At 47.7% G+C, this 15,748-nt stretch overlaps 1 protein-coding gene across 1 annotated transcript in view; it reads right to left on the minus strand.

Moving 5' to 3' along the window:
• The window catches only part of NFE2L3 (NFE2 like bZIP transcription factor 3), a gene marked incomplete at its 5' end in the record, with an annotated part of 36,734 nt that overhangs the window by 3,584 nt on the left and 17,402 nt on the right, over window positions 1-15,748 (minus strand).

Genomic DNA, 15,748 nt, shown 5'->3' on the forward strand with positions numbered 1-15,748 from the left:
GCTGAGCTGCTCTATGATTCTCTTCTAGTGAATTATGAGAACACTTTATCCTTCCAGATACAAGGGGGAATTATGGAAAGGAACTGCCCAACCATCAGCTTTCAAGTAGTTAGCCTGTCCCTCACTGCACAATGAGTGGCAGAAATGATCCTGACTGAAAGCCTAACCAAGCTTTAATCCATCACCCAGAGTAGGCTTGAAAGCATGACTAAATTCTGGTCAAAGGTTTATTTATGCAGACAGAAGAGTAGGTTAGGGGCTAAGTAAGAGGTTGGATTAACTCTTCAGGGAAGAAGCTATTTAATTGTTTCTCATACCACTCTATCAGCTAAAACAACTAAAGATTATTTCCTCTGCTGCCTGAATCTCTAGTTTACCATCTCCATCAATGCTGTCTACGACATACTGTACATATAACACATATGAGGAAAACAGAAACTGGGGAAATGAATGTAGTTCATTATCTTTTGTCTTTTAATACTAACAAAACTTCTGCGTAGCCTTCAGTGCCCAAGAACCCAATTACTAAAGAATAAAAGTTATGGTCCTGTGCAACTGAAGTCTATATTACTACAAAGTACGCAGGCTCAGGTTGTATTTTGCAGTTCCCAACAGTACCACATCATTACGAAAGAGTGAAATATTATTTCCCGACATTGTGCCCTTTCTGCTGACTCTTCCTCTCAGACATATTAAAGCTGCTCTTATTTCACTGAATCCACTATTCAAAAACAATCATAAAAAAGCAAAGTAGTAGTTTCAAGTAGAGTTCATGACCCTGAGGATTTGCCAAAGTGATGTAATATTACAACAGAAGTTTCTTATTTTTTAAAGATATTTTTTGACTGTTGCTATGTGTAAAACATACCTGAACAGGGGAAACATTATGGTAAAACTGACTGCACAGAAAATACTGGCAAATGCATGAATGAATAAATAAATACTCTCCATCCCTTTCAGTTACAGCAGTGACTCCACAAATGTTAGTAATACTTTATTTATCTTGCATACCACTCCCCCCCAAATAAGACATGCGCCTTGATTTTTGGGAAGGTGGAATGAAGCAAACAAGACGATGGTGTAGGAAGGAATGTTTTAGGCTTATTAGGAACTGAGGAATCTTTTGCAATGGGGGAACCTGTACAGAAGGGATGGTCTATACCCGAGCCTAAATGGTACCAAATTGCTGGCATGTAATATTAAAAAGGAGATAGAGCAGGTTTTAAACTAAAAATGGGAGGAAAGCCAACAGATGTGGAACAGCACACAGTTCAGACTGACAACCCCAATAGGGGTGAAACCATAAAAAAATGGAGATAAGAAACAGGGAGAAGACAAGCACAAGCAACTACCTTTAATGATTAAAAAGTCACACGTAAGTGGCCAGGCAGCAATAAAAACTGTATGTGCTTTTATACTACTGTTAAAAATTTAAGGTCAAAGGTGGGGGAGCTTAACAGTAAATAATATTATTGTCTAAAACATGGTGGAATGAAGTGGAAAAAAAAAAAATCAACAGGATGCTGTAATTTTAGGATACAAATTATACAGCAACAAGTGGGCCTTTAGCTCAGTTGGTTAGAGTGTGGTTCTAATAACACTAAGGTTGCAGGTTCAATCCCACTCGGACTAGATGATCTCTCGAGGTTCCTTCCAGCCTTACTTACATATGACCACATCCACATGAGTGTAGAGGTTTGTTTTCCTAGGGACAACTAGCAGTGGGACACCTTGTGCTGCTGCAAGCTGTCCCTGGGGAAGGCCTGTGCCATGCACCCTTTAGCAAAGGGGTGGGGAAAATGTGGCCCGCAAGGCCATTCTATCCAGCCCGCAGGGCCCCTAAAAAATGTAGAAAAATCAATATTTCTCTGCCCTTGGTTCCTGTCAAAAATGACAGGTATGTCTTACACATAGCAGGAGTCAAAAATGACAGGAACTAAGGTCAGTAGCACCCAGCCCAGCCCACCCCCCAGCTGGAAGCCCCAGCCAGGGTTTCTGGGCTGGGAGTACCTGGCTGCCCCGGCAGGAGAAGCTCAGGTAAGTTGGGGGGGGACCCCAGGCAAGGAAGGAGCGCTGTGGCGGGGGAAGGGGCCTCTCCCTGCCCATGACCAGTGCCCCGCGCTGCAGCTGCTTGAAGCCTACGTGGGGCTGCCTGCGCCCACTCCGGACAGCCCCATGCAGGCTGTGAGTGCCTGCAGCGTGGGGCACCAGCATGGGGCGGGGCAGGGTCCACTCCCCCCCCCCCCACGCTCAGCTTTTCCCTGGGCTCCTTCCCTGTGTGGAGAAAAGTGACCCCTTGCCCGCCCCATGGCCGGCACCCCGCGCTGCAGGCGCTCAGCCTGTGCAGGGCTGTCCAGAACAGGCACAGGCAGCCCCAGGTAGGCTGTGAATGGCTGCAGCATGGGGCTCTGGGCATGAAGCAGGGAGGCGCTGCTTTCTCCCCCTACCCTGCACTCAGCACCAGCTTGTAACCTGGCCCCACTGCCAGGCTGGGGAAAAGTGGCCCCTCGCCCGCCCCATGACCAGTGCCCTGCGCTGCAACCACCTGCAGTCCGCATGAGGCTTCCTGTGCCTGCTCCAGACAGCCCCGCATGGGCTGCAAGTGCCTGCAGCGTGGGGCACCGGCCATGGGGCAGGCGAGGGGCCACTTTTCCCCACGCTCAGCACCAGCTTCTTCCCTACTGGCAAGCAGGGGGTCGGGGCTGTGCACTGCACTGGGTGCGAGCAGGTAGGGAGCCAATGGAAGCACAAGGCCCACACCAGTGTCCCGGGGCCAGTGCTGGCCCGGGCCCAGAGCAGGGTGGCAGGAGCGTGGGGTCCCAGCTGGCAGGGTCCCTATGGAGTCAGGCCAGCTCCTCCCTCCCTGCTGGTGCAGCCCAGCCTGGCTCCACAGACCCCTGCCAGCCTGTGCCCCGCTCTGGGCCCCACCGGTGCTGGCCCTGGGACATTGGTTCCAAGATGGTGACCAGGGGGTGGGGCACCTGTCAAGGGGCAGGGCTACCCATGCAGCCCTTGACAGCCTGCCAAAACTGGGTAAGCAGCCCTCCTCCGAAAATAATTGCCCGCCCCTGCTCTAGCACATGGCAAGTTACCCTGGGTGGGATAGAAGAGGCCAGGGCCAGCACTAGGCTGGCTCCAGCAGCCTTACCTGGCGGGGGGAGGGTCTGGGGGCCTCCTGGGGCTGCAGCCACAGTGATTCTGCTGTTCGGAGTCTAGCTGGCAGCTGGAGCATGACTCTGGCTGGCCAAGCTCCCATTCTGAATGGCATATGCTGCCCCTGTGTGCACCGCTCTGCTTTTTTTTGGCACACTTTTTTTGACCCCTGGATATCCAGGGGTCAAACCCTCCCCCATGCTGCTCCCTTGCAGCATGGAGAACTGAATGCACAGTATGTGGTGCTGTAGACGTGTTTGCAGCACCACATACCCCATGGCCACACCCATCTGGATGCAGCCTATAAAAGATAGATTAGGCTGTACTACTGAGGGAGTAGCAACCTACATCAAAAACACCACCTAATCAAATTGGGTAGACTTTGATAAGATAGATGCCATAGAATCTCTGTGGACAGAAATTCTGGATTTCAATAGAAAAAAGTACGTCTGGGGATATACTACAGGTTCCCAGACCACGATGGCAGAAGTGAGCTAGAAATACTAAGGGAGATGACAGAGGTTCTGACAGCAGAAAACACAGTAATAACGGGTGATTTCAACTATCCACAAAGAGACTGGGTCAATCTAACATCAGGCTGGGATACAGAGACCCAATTTCTTGAAGTTATAAAAGACTGCTTCTTGGAAGAGTTAGTCCTGGAACCTACAAGAGGAAAAGGCATTCTTGACCTATTCCTAAGCAGTGCACGGGGTTTGGTGCAAAGGTAAGTGTTACTGAGCTGCCCTGCAATAGTGACCACAAAGCAATTGGGTTTGACATTCACGTAGAAGGGGAGACGAGAAGAAAATCTAACACTGTAGTCTAACTTTAAAAAGGGAGACTGCACCAAAAAAAAGGAAATTAGTTAGATCAGGGGTGGGCAAAATATGGTCCACAGGCCAGATACAGCCCACCAGGCCATTCTATTTGGCCCGCAGGGCCCCTAAAAATTTATAAAATTAATATTTATCTGCCCCTGGCTGCCTGTCGTGTGGTCCTAAATGGCTTGCCAAAACTCAGTAAGCGGCCCTCCGCCTGAAATAACTGGCTGCCCCTGAGTTAAACAGAAGTTAAAATGGGACTTTAAGGAGGTAAAGAATGTGCAAACAGCATGGGAACTCCTTAAAAACACTTGGAGGCACAGATAAAATACATACCACAAATAAAAAAAAATGAAAAGTGGACCTACAGAAAGTCAGCATGGTTTAATGGCAGAGTTGAAGAGCCAATAAGCAGAAAAAAGTCTTCTTTCAAAAAGTGCAAGTCAATTCCTAATGAGGAAAATAAAAAAGATCATAAACTCTGGGAAATCAAATGTAAAACTGTAATAAGCAGCTAAAAAAGAATTTGAGGAGAAACTTGCTACAGACATAAAAGGTAACAATAAACATTTCTTTAAGTACATCAGAAGCCAAAGACATGCCAGGGAGCCAGTTGGGCCTTTGGATGACCAGAGTGTAGAAGGGGCACTAAAAGATGACAGAGCCATTGCCAAGAAACTAAATACATTATTTGCATCTGTTTTCACTCGGAAAGATGTTAGGAAGATTCCCTCACCAGTTCCACTTTCTCTCTAGGGACAGGTCAGAGGAGCAGACCCAAACTGAGGTGTCAATAGATAAGGTCGTAGAGAAAATTGATAAATTAAGCCAGGGGGTTTCAATCAGGAGTATGCATGCCCCTGGGGGTACCTAGAATGATCTCAGGGGGTACTTGGCAGCAGGCACTGATCGGCCACGGGGGACCCACCCCCCTCATCTAGCTGCTGAGGGACTCCTGCCTTCTTGACTGGCCGCCAGGGGTACACTGATCCAAAAAGGTTGAAAATCCATGAACTAAACAGTAGCAAATCACCAAGACCTGATAGCATTCATCCTAGAGTCCTGAAGGAACTCAGATTGGAAATTGCCAAGCTCTTAACTGTAGTATGCAACCTATCACTAAAAACAGCTTCAGTACCACAGGACTGGGAGGTTGCCAATGTAACTCCAATATTTTTAAAAGGGTCTAGAGGGGGGACAGAACTACAGGCCAGTGAGCTTAACTCCAGTTCCTGGAAAATTGGTAGAAAAAATAATAAAAAGAAATGTTCAGCACATGGCTGAACATGACTCGCTGGGGTGGAATCAACACAGCTTTGTCAAAGGGAAATTTTGCCTCACCAACCTAGAGTTCTCTGACAGTATTAATAAACAGGTGGACCAGGGAGACCCAGTTGACAAAGTATATATAGATTTCCAAAAAGCCCTTGACATGGTCCCCCAACAGAGGCTCCTAATTTAAAGCAGGCAGTCATGGGATTACAGGGAATGTCCACTTGTGAATTAGAAATTGGCTTAAAGACCAAGGCAGACTGTGAGGAAGTACAGAAGGATCTGGATGAAATGGACAACTAGGAGATGAAATTCAATATAGATAAGTGTAAAGTGATGCCCCTGGGCAAAAGTAACCCAAACTATACCAGCACTATGATGAGCTCTACACATTAGCTGTTAATACACGGAGTCATTGTGGATAGTTCGCTAAAAACATCAGCTCAGTGCTCAGCAGCTGTCAAAAAGCTATCAAACAAATTATTAAGACGGGAACTGTAAACAAAACTGAAAGTATCATCATGCCCCTTTATATGGCTTATGCGATGTATGGTCAACCTGGACAGACCCAGAGACATATAACCCCTATCTTGAAGGAATATGAACCCCTTCCATACCTAGTAGGGCTGTCAAGAGAGGGTGGCCTGCTCCTCAGGTGGAATTTATTCTTGGGTGGCAGCTTGAACCAGGGCAGCAAGTCTATGGGTTGTGAGGAGCTGATGACATTATGCAGCTTAAAAGGCTGGGTTTGGCTGGCACCTGCGCAGGGTTAGTGTCATATTCTGTCTTTTTGGATAGCGCATCTGCTTTTGTTTCTGGACCCAGGTTGGTATGGTATTTGAAAATCAAAACAGGAGAAGAAAAGCACCCAGCTCAGCTGCCTCTGATTGAGAGCTTTCACCTTAGAGTCATGGAGTCAATGGACTGGAGGAGACCTATAAGATCAAGTCCGGTCCCTTGCCATAGGCAGCAGCTTAATGAGCTCAAACTAGGTCAACGAGCCACTTATCCAGCCTCCTCTTGAACACCTCCAAGGATGGTGACCATATCACCTCTGCCGGGAGTGTGTTCCAGGTTCTAGTTACCCTTATGGAGAAGTTCTTCCTAATGTCCAGCCTAAATCTTCCCTCTATTAGTTTGTGACCACTGGTCCTCATTCTCCCAAGGGGTGCCTTTTGCTCTCCCAGATCTTGGGTGTTCCTCCTGACATACCTGTAGGTGGCTATCAAGTACACCTCACAGCCTCCTCTGACACAAGCTAAACAACCTCAACTCCTGGAGTCTCTCCTCATAGACCTATCCTCCAGACTCCTAATCATGCGGGTGGCCCTTCTCTGCACCCTCTCAAGTTTATCTGCATCCTTGAAGTGCGGTGCACAAAACTGGGCACAGTACTCCAGTTGGGGCCTCACCAACACTGAGCAAAGAGGGAGAAGCTCCTCCCGGGATCTGTTCACAACACGTTGGCTGATGCATGCCAGAGTTCTGTTTGCCCTACTGGCAACTTCCTCGCACTGTTGGATCATGTTCATCTTCTGGTCGAATCTGGCCCCCAGGTCACGTTCAGATGCTGTGCCAGCCAATGAGCTACTGCCTATCCTATAGTCTTGGTGAAGGTTCTTCCTACCCAGATGAAGAACCCGGCACTTCCCCTGTTGAACCTCATCTGTTCAGCCCATAGAACCAGTCTGTCAAGGTCATAGATTCATAGATGTTAGGGTCAGAAAGGGCCTCAACAGATCATTGAGTCCGACCTCCTGCCTGGGCAGGAAAGAGTGCTGGGTCAGATGACCCCAGCCAGATGCCTATCCAGCCTTCTCTTAAAAACCCCCAAGCTTGGAGAGAGCACCACCTCCCTTGGTAGCCCATTCCAAATTCTGGCCACCCATACTGTGAAGAGGTTCTTCCCGATGTCTAGCCTAAATCTGCTCTGTCAGTTTGTAACCATTGTTCCTTGTTACCCCAAGAGGCACCCTGGTGAACACAGCATCTCCAGTTCCTTGCTGCACCCCACTAATGAATTTGTAGGTAGACACAAGATCATCTCTCAGCCTTCTCTTGCAAAGGCTGAAGAGGTCCAGGTTTCTTAGTCTCTCCTCATAGGGCTTGGTCTGCAAACCCGTAACTATCTGAGTGGCCCTCCTCTGGACCCTCTTGAGGTTATCCACATCCTTCTTAAAGTATGGTGCCCAAAATTGGATGCAGTACTCCAACTGCAGTCTGACCAATGCCACATAGAGGGGAAGTATCACCTCCTTGGATCTATTTGTCAAGCATCTGCTGATGCACAATAAAGTGCGGTTAGCTGCTGATGATTCCATCACACTGACGACTCACGTTCATCTTGGAGTCCACTAGGACTCTGAGATCCCTTTCCGTTTTTGTGCTGCTGAGAGGGTCATTTCCTAGCTAGCAGGTATGCTGGATATTTTTATGTCCTAGGTGCAGCATTTTGCATTTGTCCTTGTTGAACTGCATCCTACTGTATTCTGCCCACTTTTCCAACCTGTTCAGGTCTGCCTGCAATCGTGCCCTACCCTCCTGTGTGTTCACTTCACCCCACAATTTAGTATCATCCACAGACTTGGACAGAGTACACTTCACTCCCACATCCAAGTCACTCATGAAGATATTGAAGAGTACAAGTCCAAGGACTGAGCCCTGCGGGACCCTACTGCCCACATCCTTGCAGCTCAATACTGAACCATCCACTACCACTCTCTAGGTGCGACCCCCAAGCCAATTTGCCACTCACTGGACTGTGTAATCATCTAAGTCACAGCCTCTTAATTTATTTATGAAAATGGAATGAGATACCGTATCGAAGGCCTTCCTAAAATCCAAGTAAACAACATCCATCTCTGCTCCTGCGTCTAAGCATTTTGTGACCTGGTCATAAAAAGAAACCAGGTTAGTCAGGTATGATCTACCATGCTGGTTGCCCAGCTACATTATTTTTCCTGCTGGACTCACATAAATATGATCCTTAATAATTTTTTCAGACTTTTCCAAGGATAGAGGTGAAACTAACTGGCCTATAATTACTTGAATCCTCCTTCCTCCCCTTCTTGAAAATAGGGACCACACTGGCCCTTTTCCAGTCCTCTGGGACCTGACCCAAGTGCCATGAGTGCTCAAACAGCTCTGCCAGTGGTTCTGCTATGACACTGGACAATTCCTTCAGTACTCTTGGATGCAGCTCATCCAGTCCATCCAAGTGACTCTGTACCAAGTCAGCATCAACTGTTGGTGGGCTGGTGTCCCTCTGATGCCCATCTAAGAACCCATTAGGAGACTTGTTTTGACCTTTGTTCAGAAACACTGAGGCAAAAAACTCATTGAAGAGCTCAGCCTTGTCCCCCCTGTGTCACTAATTGCTACTGCTTGTTCAGCAGGGGTCCTATGCTGCCCTGTGCCTTCTTTTTACTCCCTACATGCCTTAAAAAAAAAAGACTTTTTGTTGACTATAATTTGCGTTGCCAGCCTCAGCTCTGTAGTTGCTTTGGCCTTTCTAACTGCCTCCCTGCAAGTGCAGGCCAAGTAGGTATACTCCTATTGTATACTCCAGGTCATCCTGGATCTTTACCCTATTCTCTGGTGTGCCCTCATTTCCCCACAGCTTAGTGTCATCTGCAAACTTAATCATAAAGCATTCCACGCCCTCATCCAAATCATTAATAAATATGTTAAAAAGCATGGGTTCAAGCACTGATCCCTGTGGGACACCACTGGAGACAGTCCTCCAGGGTGAGGCCATCCCAACGATTACAACTCTCTGGGACCAGCCTCTAAGCCAGTTATCCACCCGCCTCACTGTAGGCTGGTCAAGGCCAGTACACTCCAGTTTAGTTGAGAGAATTTTATGGGAGATAGAATCACAGGCCCTACTGAAATCTAAGTAAGTGATGTCTACCTCATATCCCTTGTCCAGCTGGTTGGTTACCTGGTTGAAAAAAAAGACACCAGTTTGACAGGCGTGATTTGCCCTCCACAAAGCTGTGCTGGTTGTTTCTTAGCACCCTGTCAGTTACAAGCTTGTGACTGATGGCATCTTTAACAATTTTTTCAAAAGTTTTTCCTAGGACTGAAGTAAAATGGACTGGTCTATAGTTTGCAGGGTCATCTCTTCTCCCTTTCTTAAAGATGAGCACCATGTTGGCCCTCATTCAGTCGCCCGGGTCCACCCCTGAGTTCTACAATTTTTCGAATATCTTCGCCAAAGGCCCTACTGTGAGTTCAGCCAGTTCTTTCAGGACTCTTGGATGTAGGTCATCTGGCCCATAGGACTTGAAAACGTCCAATTATTCTAAGAGGACCCTCACCTGTTCGGGACTGATTACATGTTGTTTGTTGGCTTCCCCATGTTCCCTGGGCCTCTAGACAGGTACTCAGCTTCTATTAGCCTTCTGGAATACCAATGTGAAGCATTCACTTAGGACAGGGGTATACAACCTTTTTGAATGTGGGGCTAGATCATGAACTTTTTATCACCCAGTGGCCTGGCGAGCCATATTCAAAGACCTCACAGGAAGCAGTATCACATCAGGAAGCGATGTCACGTGACCTTTAACACCAATGAAGATGCAGGAAGTGACAATGAAATGGGTCTGGAAATATGGTTTAAAATCCAATAAAAACAATATAAAAGCAAGAATGAAATAATACCAAACACTTGACTAAAATAAACTTTCGCTTCTACTCACTTCTCAATGAATGAAAGAAGCATAATGCAAGTCAACAGATCAAAAGTGGAAAAGATATTTGCCAGAGTGGAAACTAATCAAAGCAACAAAATATGGGCATTTTTTAGAATAATCTTCAAGAAGATTTACTTTTACTGAATTAATAACTAGTTATGACTAAATGTTACATAATAAAAACCCTGGTTTTAAATGTTGACCATAATTTAAATAGCAACATCAGAAAGGCTTGTCAGCACCATCCAGTCTTAAAATAAATTGCCCTTTTCTACACAGAGATCGATGGCAACATAAAACTTGACCACTAGGGAAGCCCATCCAAAGATAAAAAATATTTATTCCATCAGAACTGAAGTAAAGTAGACAAGCTGTTTCCAAACTGAGACTTTTTAGAAAATATCAATCACAGCAGTTACATTTCTATTACTTCCAGGAAGATCTTTCTTTACTAATGAAGAAGAAGAAACAATTAAAACTGTTTGAGCCATTTATCCAGCAGGGGAAGGGGAATGCATCCCTCTTCTGCCATTTTGAGAAGTCCCTTGTTGGATCACTGAGACCCCCTTCCTGAAATCCAAGTTGCTCATTTATTGAGAGAATCCAGTTCCTGGCAGGACCAGCCCTGATAACTGCCAACAAATTAATCAAATCTTATTAGATACGGTGGGAGACTAATCTATTTACAAACAACTGCAGCCCACCTACATAAAAAGCACGAAGTTTACACATAAACAAAGTACCACATTTACTCTCAGGTATACAGAGTAGAAAAAATATAAAATCTACATTAAACCTTAACCTACATCCTGAATTCTGATTTCAACCAAAGGTATCAAAATTATCAAAATACTGAAGCTCCACCTGAACTGCCAAGGAGGTGGCTGGACATAGAGCACCTCTGGGCCGGGCTCCTCCTGCCTGCTGCCCAGCCCAGCTCCAGCAACCTTGTGCCCCGCAGCCCCGGCCAGAGGCACCCCCAGCTCCGCGTGGGTCCTTACCTGGTGCCTCCATCCACCACGCACGCGGGCAGGGTACAGGCCATGCTGCAGCTCCCCCGGCCGTGCGCCGGGTGCAAGGGGCGGAGCCAGAGAAGTTGCAGGCACTGCCCAGCTCATCCAGTCAGGCACGGCTGGGGCAGCCTGGTGCTGCGCAGCCCTCAGGGCAGCGGCAGTGGGACCTGGCTCACGTGATGAGCCCAGCCCTGCGGGGGTAAGCAGCTCCCCTCTCCTCACTGCCATCTGGGGCCCGCAGGCCGGCCCTGCCCGCCTCGCCACTGCCCCACTGCTGCGGAGCGCGGAGCAGGTGCCAGGACTCCTCACATGTCCCGAGCAAGGGACCTTGGGCCAAAGAAAATGGCTTGGCAGGCCGCATGTTGGACAAGCCCGATTTAGGAGCTCTGCCTTTTTGTGGGGATCAACTGTAGGCTGTCCCTCCGAATTCAGTAGGGGTCCCACAGTGCAACTTGATTTTTTTTTTTACTTCCCATGTACCTGTAGAAGAACTTCTTGTCCTTTGTTTTGGATGCCAGCTTGTTCTCCATGCTGCCTTGGCTTTCTGTATCTCATATCTGCAGACCCTGGTTATATAAGTGAACTCTTCTCTGGTTGCTGAACCTTTTTTCCATTGATTATGTGTTTTTTTTCTTTTTCAAAAGTCCTCTAATGTCCCTGTTGAGCCAAGCGGGTCTCTTGGCTCCTTTCCCACTTTTTGATCTTGTAGCAATGGCCTCTTTTTGGGCACTGAGAATTGCTCCCTTGAGGGGGCACCAGCGCTCCTGAACTCAGAAACTGTCCAGTCACTGGTCACAAAGGGCATTTCCAACTAGCCTTCTGAGTTTGTCAAAGTCAAAGTCTACCCTTCTGAAATCCAGGACTTCCATTCTACCTTCAGTGGATGGTGAACCTAATCAGATCATGATCACAGTCACCCAGAGTACCTCCAATCTTCAGGTCCCCTACCATGTCCTCCCCTTTGGTAAGCACTAAGTCCAGAGTGGCTTTACCCCTAGTCGGTCCTTCAACAACCTGTGACAGGAACAGGTCATCAATAGCTGCCAAGAAACTGGCTGACTTGCTGGAGCTGGCCGAATAGTTATTCCAACAGATGTCAGGGTAGTTGAAGTCACTCATGACAACCAGGTCTTTAGTTCTGGCTGCCTCAGTCAATTCCCAGGAGAATGCCTGATTGTCCTCCTTTTCTTAGGAAGGAGGTCTGTAGTAGACTCCCACTATCTGGTCTCCCTCTCCTGAACCCTCTTGTATCTTGACCCAGAGGGTCTCGAGGGACCCCTTCCTGCACTCCAGCGTGACCTGCAGGGAAGGGTACTACTCTTTCACATAGAAGGCCACCCCTCCTCCCTTCTTCCCAGCTTGATCCTTCCTGTAGAGCCTATGGCCCTCAATATCCACTGCCCAATCATAAGTCTCATCCCACCAGGTCTCTGTCAAACCAATGAGGTCAAATTCCTCATCTGCTAGGAGAAGAGTCAGTTCCTGCTGTTTATTGCCCATGCTTCTGGCATGATGATACTTTCAGTTTTGTTTACAGTTCCCGTCTTAATAATTTGTTTGATAGCTTTTTGACAGCTGCTGAGCACTGAGCTGATGTTTTTAGCAAACTATCCACAATGACTCCCTGTGTATTAACAGCTAATGTGTAGAGCTCATCATAGTGCTGGTATAGTTTGGGTTACTTTTGCCCAGGGGCATCACTTTACACTTATCTATATTGAATTTCATCTCCTAGTTGTCCATTTCATCCAGATCCTTCTGTACTTCCTCACAGTCTGCCTTGGTCTTTAAGCCAATTTCTAATTCACAAGTGAACATTCCCTGTAATCCCATGACTGCCTGCTTTAAATTAGGAGCCTCTGTTGGGGGAGTGGCTGTTCCCATCCTGTTTGCAGTGTAGAGGACATGGTTGCCCCGTCCATCGATGCTGTGAGAGCTGCATAGCTGTTGTGTAGGGCTATTGGTGGAGCAACTGATACACCTTGTGGCTTTGGGCCTGATGTGACCAATTTCCACCTGTCGTTGGTTGGGTCATCTTGCTCAAACCTGTTCTTCTGCCTGGTTTCCCTGGCATACTTCTCCAGGTGCAGGACCTGGCAGTATACTTCTATCTCGACCTCATGTTCCCTGATGACTCACAGCCTGTTTACCTTCTCCTAGAGCTCCCTTACCCAGCCCACCAGAGTCTCCACCAGTGAGCACATCCCACAAGTGGGGTTGCCAGTGCCCCAGCTCCCAATCTCCAGCAGACATGCCAAGGCAGCCCTTGCAGCCTAGAGTCAAGGGCTCCGTCTGTGTGGAGGCTGGGACCATAGGCTCTGTCTGGGTAAAGTATTCTAGATTCCTGCAAAAGTATTCTAGATTCTTTTGGTCTGTGAGGACCTGTATCTTGTGTTGCACTCCTTCAAGGCAGTGCTGCCATTCCCCAAAGACCATGCAGGTGGTCAGGCATTCCCAATCCAGGATCTCATAATTCTGTTCTGTTGTGGTAAGTTTTCTGGAAAAGAAAGAGCAAGGGTGTAGGGTCTGTTCTAGGCTCTGCCGTTGGGAGAGCACTACACCTATAGTGGTGTTAGATGCATCTGTTTCTATCATACGTGACAGGGCAGGGTCTGGATGGGCAAACACAGTGGCAGAGGTGAAGGCCTATTTCAGGTGCCTGCACATTTGCTGGTGCTCCTTGGACCAGTAGAACTGGCGTTCTTCCACAATAACTCTGTAAGGAGATTTACCAGCCAGGCAAAGTTTGTAATTAATCTATGGTAAAAGCCACAAATCCTAGGAATCTCTGGAGCTCTTTGACATTTGATGGGGTTTCCACTCACAGGTGGCCTGAACCTTCCTCGGGTCCATTTTCAGGCCTTCTGGAAATAGAACAAATCCAAGAAGCTTGATTGTCATTTGGTTGAAAGTACATTTCTCTAATCTGGCAAACAGGCCATGTTGGCACAGTCTTTCCAGTACTATTCAGAGGTGTGTTGCATGCCAGCTAGGTTCTTCTGAGAAAATCAGAATGTTGTCCAGGTAGGCAATTACAAATTGGTCCAGTAGGTCTCATAGCATGTTGCTGAGAAGGTGTTGGAAAGGAGTTGGGGTGTTAGGTGGTCCAAAGGGCTTGACTAGGTCTTCAAAATGCCCATACTGCCCTAAAAGCAGTCTTCCATTCATCCCCAGCACAGAGTCGCACCAGCTTATAGACTCCCTGAAGATCAAGTTTGATGTAGATTCAAGCCATTTTGAGCTAATCAAGCAGCTCTGGGATGAGGGGTAGAAGTTACTGATTATGAAACATAAACTGGTTCAGTGCCTGATAATAGATGCATAAACAAACATTCCCATCCTTTTTTTTTTAAATAATCAGGACAGGGGCTCCCACAGGTAAAGTGGACCTGTGTATAAAACCCCAGGCCAGGTTCTCACCTAGGTACTTGCAGAGGGTGGAGAGTTCAGGCTCTGACATAGCGTGAATACAACCCATAGGAATTTTTGCTCCTGGCTGTAGGTTGATAGGAACCTTGTAATATTGATGTGAAGGAAGAACATCTGTTTTGGGTTTTTTTTAAAAGAAGTCTGTGAACTCCTGGTGTTTCCTGGGCAAATGGGTTCTGGAAATGGCACCTCTGGAGGGGCTGCAGCAGGCAGGCCTCTAGTTTGGATTGTAGGGGGATCTGTCCCCCTTGTCTTCCTACAGCATTGCTGGCAGTAGTCTGAGTTCAGGTGGACCTCCCAGGCTCTCCACCTGATTAGTAGGTTGTCGCACACAAACCAGGGGCACCCTACAATTAAGGGTAGTGCAGGGAGCAAATGGCCCCAAAGCATATAGTTTCCCTGTGTAGCAGGAGATTCATCTTGAGGGTGGAGGTTTCCCATTCCATAGGCCTCAAAGCCAGGGGCAAGCCATCTATGAGCTCTATGGTTTCAGGTTTGTATCATCCCCTTCACAGAATTTGTAGCCTTCGTATCATGGCCTCGTCTATGAAATTACCTGCAGCTCCAGAGTCTAGCAGGATGGTCATCACAGGGAATGAGTGGTTCTGACCCAGGACTTGGAGGTGGGCAGATAACAGTACCTGGGCCTTTTTTGGGCTGGGTATTACACAAACTTCATGGGCTAGGGATGCCTTGAGGACTCTGGATGACTCTGAGACAGTTCCCTTTACCAGGCCTGGGATCACTCATTCATCTTGACCTCTTCTCTGGGGGCATGTGGTGTGCTTTTGTCCGGAGGCCCCATCATCATTGCACTACTGCTACTGCTGGTGGTGTTCCCATTCTTCTGGTATGGGGTGTCAGAGCCCCTACCTGCTAGCATGGGGTCGGGAGCTACCATAGTACAGTAAGACCCGGGAGGGATCAAGGCTTCTTTCTTTTCCTCTCTGAGTTCCCAGAAGCAGAGGTCAATCTGGACAGCCAGGTCCACACACACAAATTCTGAGGGTGTTTCCACCAAGCCAGTTTGTCTTTGATCACCCGTGGTCCCCAGCAGAAATAAGGGAGTTGGGCTGGTTCATTCCATCAGGTGTGCGCTGCATAGTAGCACAAGAGGGAAGCATTCACTGTAACAGAATCTTCCCCCTGATGTAGGGACCACAGCACAACCTCCACTGTCCAGACTGGGTGAGGGTCTCTAAACATGGCTGTGAAGTCCGTGAGGAATGCTCTTCAATCTGGAACTGGATTATTGTGCTCCACCAAAGGTGCAGCCCACTTCAGAGCATCTCCTGTTAAGAGACTAACCACTAGCCTCACCCTTAATGTGTTTCCAGAGTAGAGCTCAGGTTGGGCTATG

This window comes from Alligator mississippiensis, chromosome 5 (genome assembly GCF_030867095.1).
Source record: "Alligator mississippiensis isolate rAllMis1 chromosome 5, rAllMis1, whole genome shotgun sequence".
In the NCBI taxonomy this organism is placed as follows: Eukaryota; Metazoa; Chordata; order Crocodylia; family Alligatoridae; genus Alligator; species Alligator mississippiensis.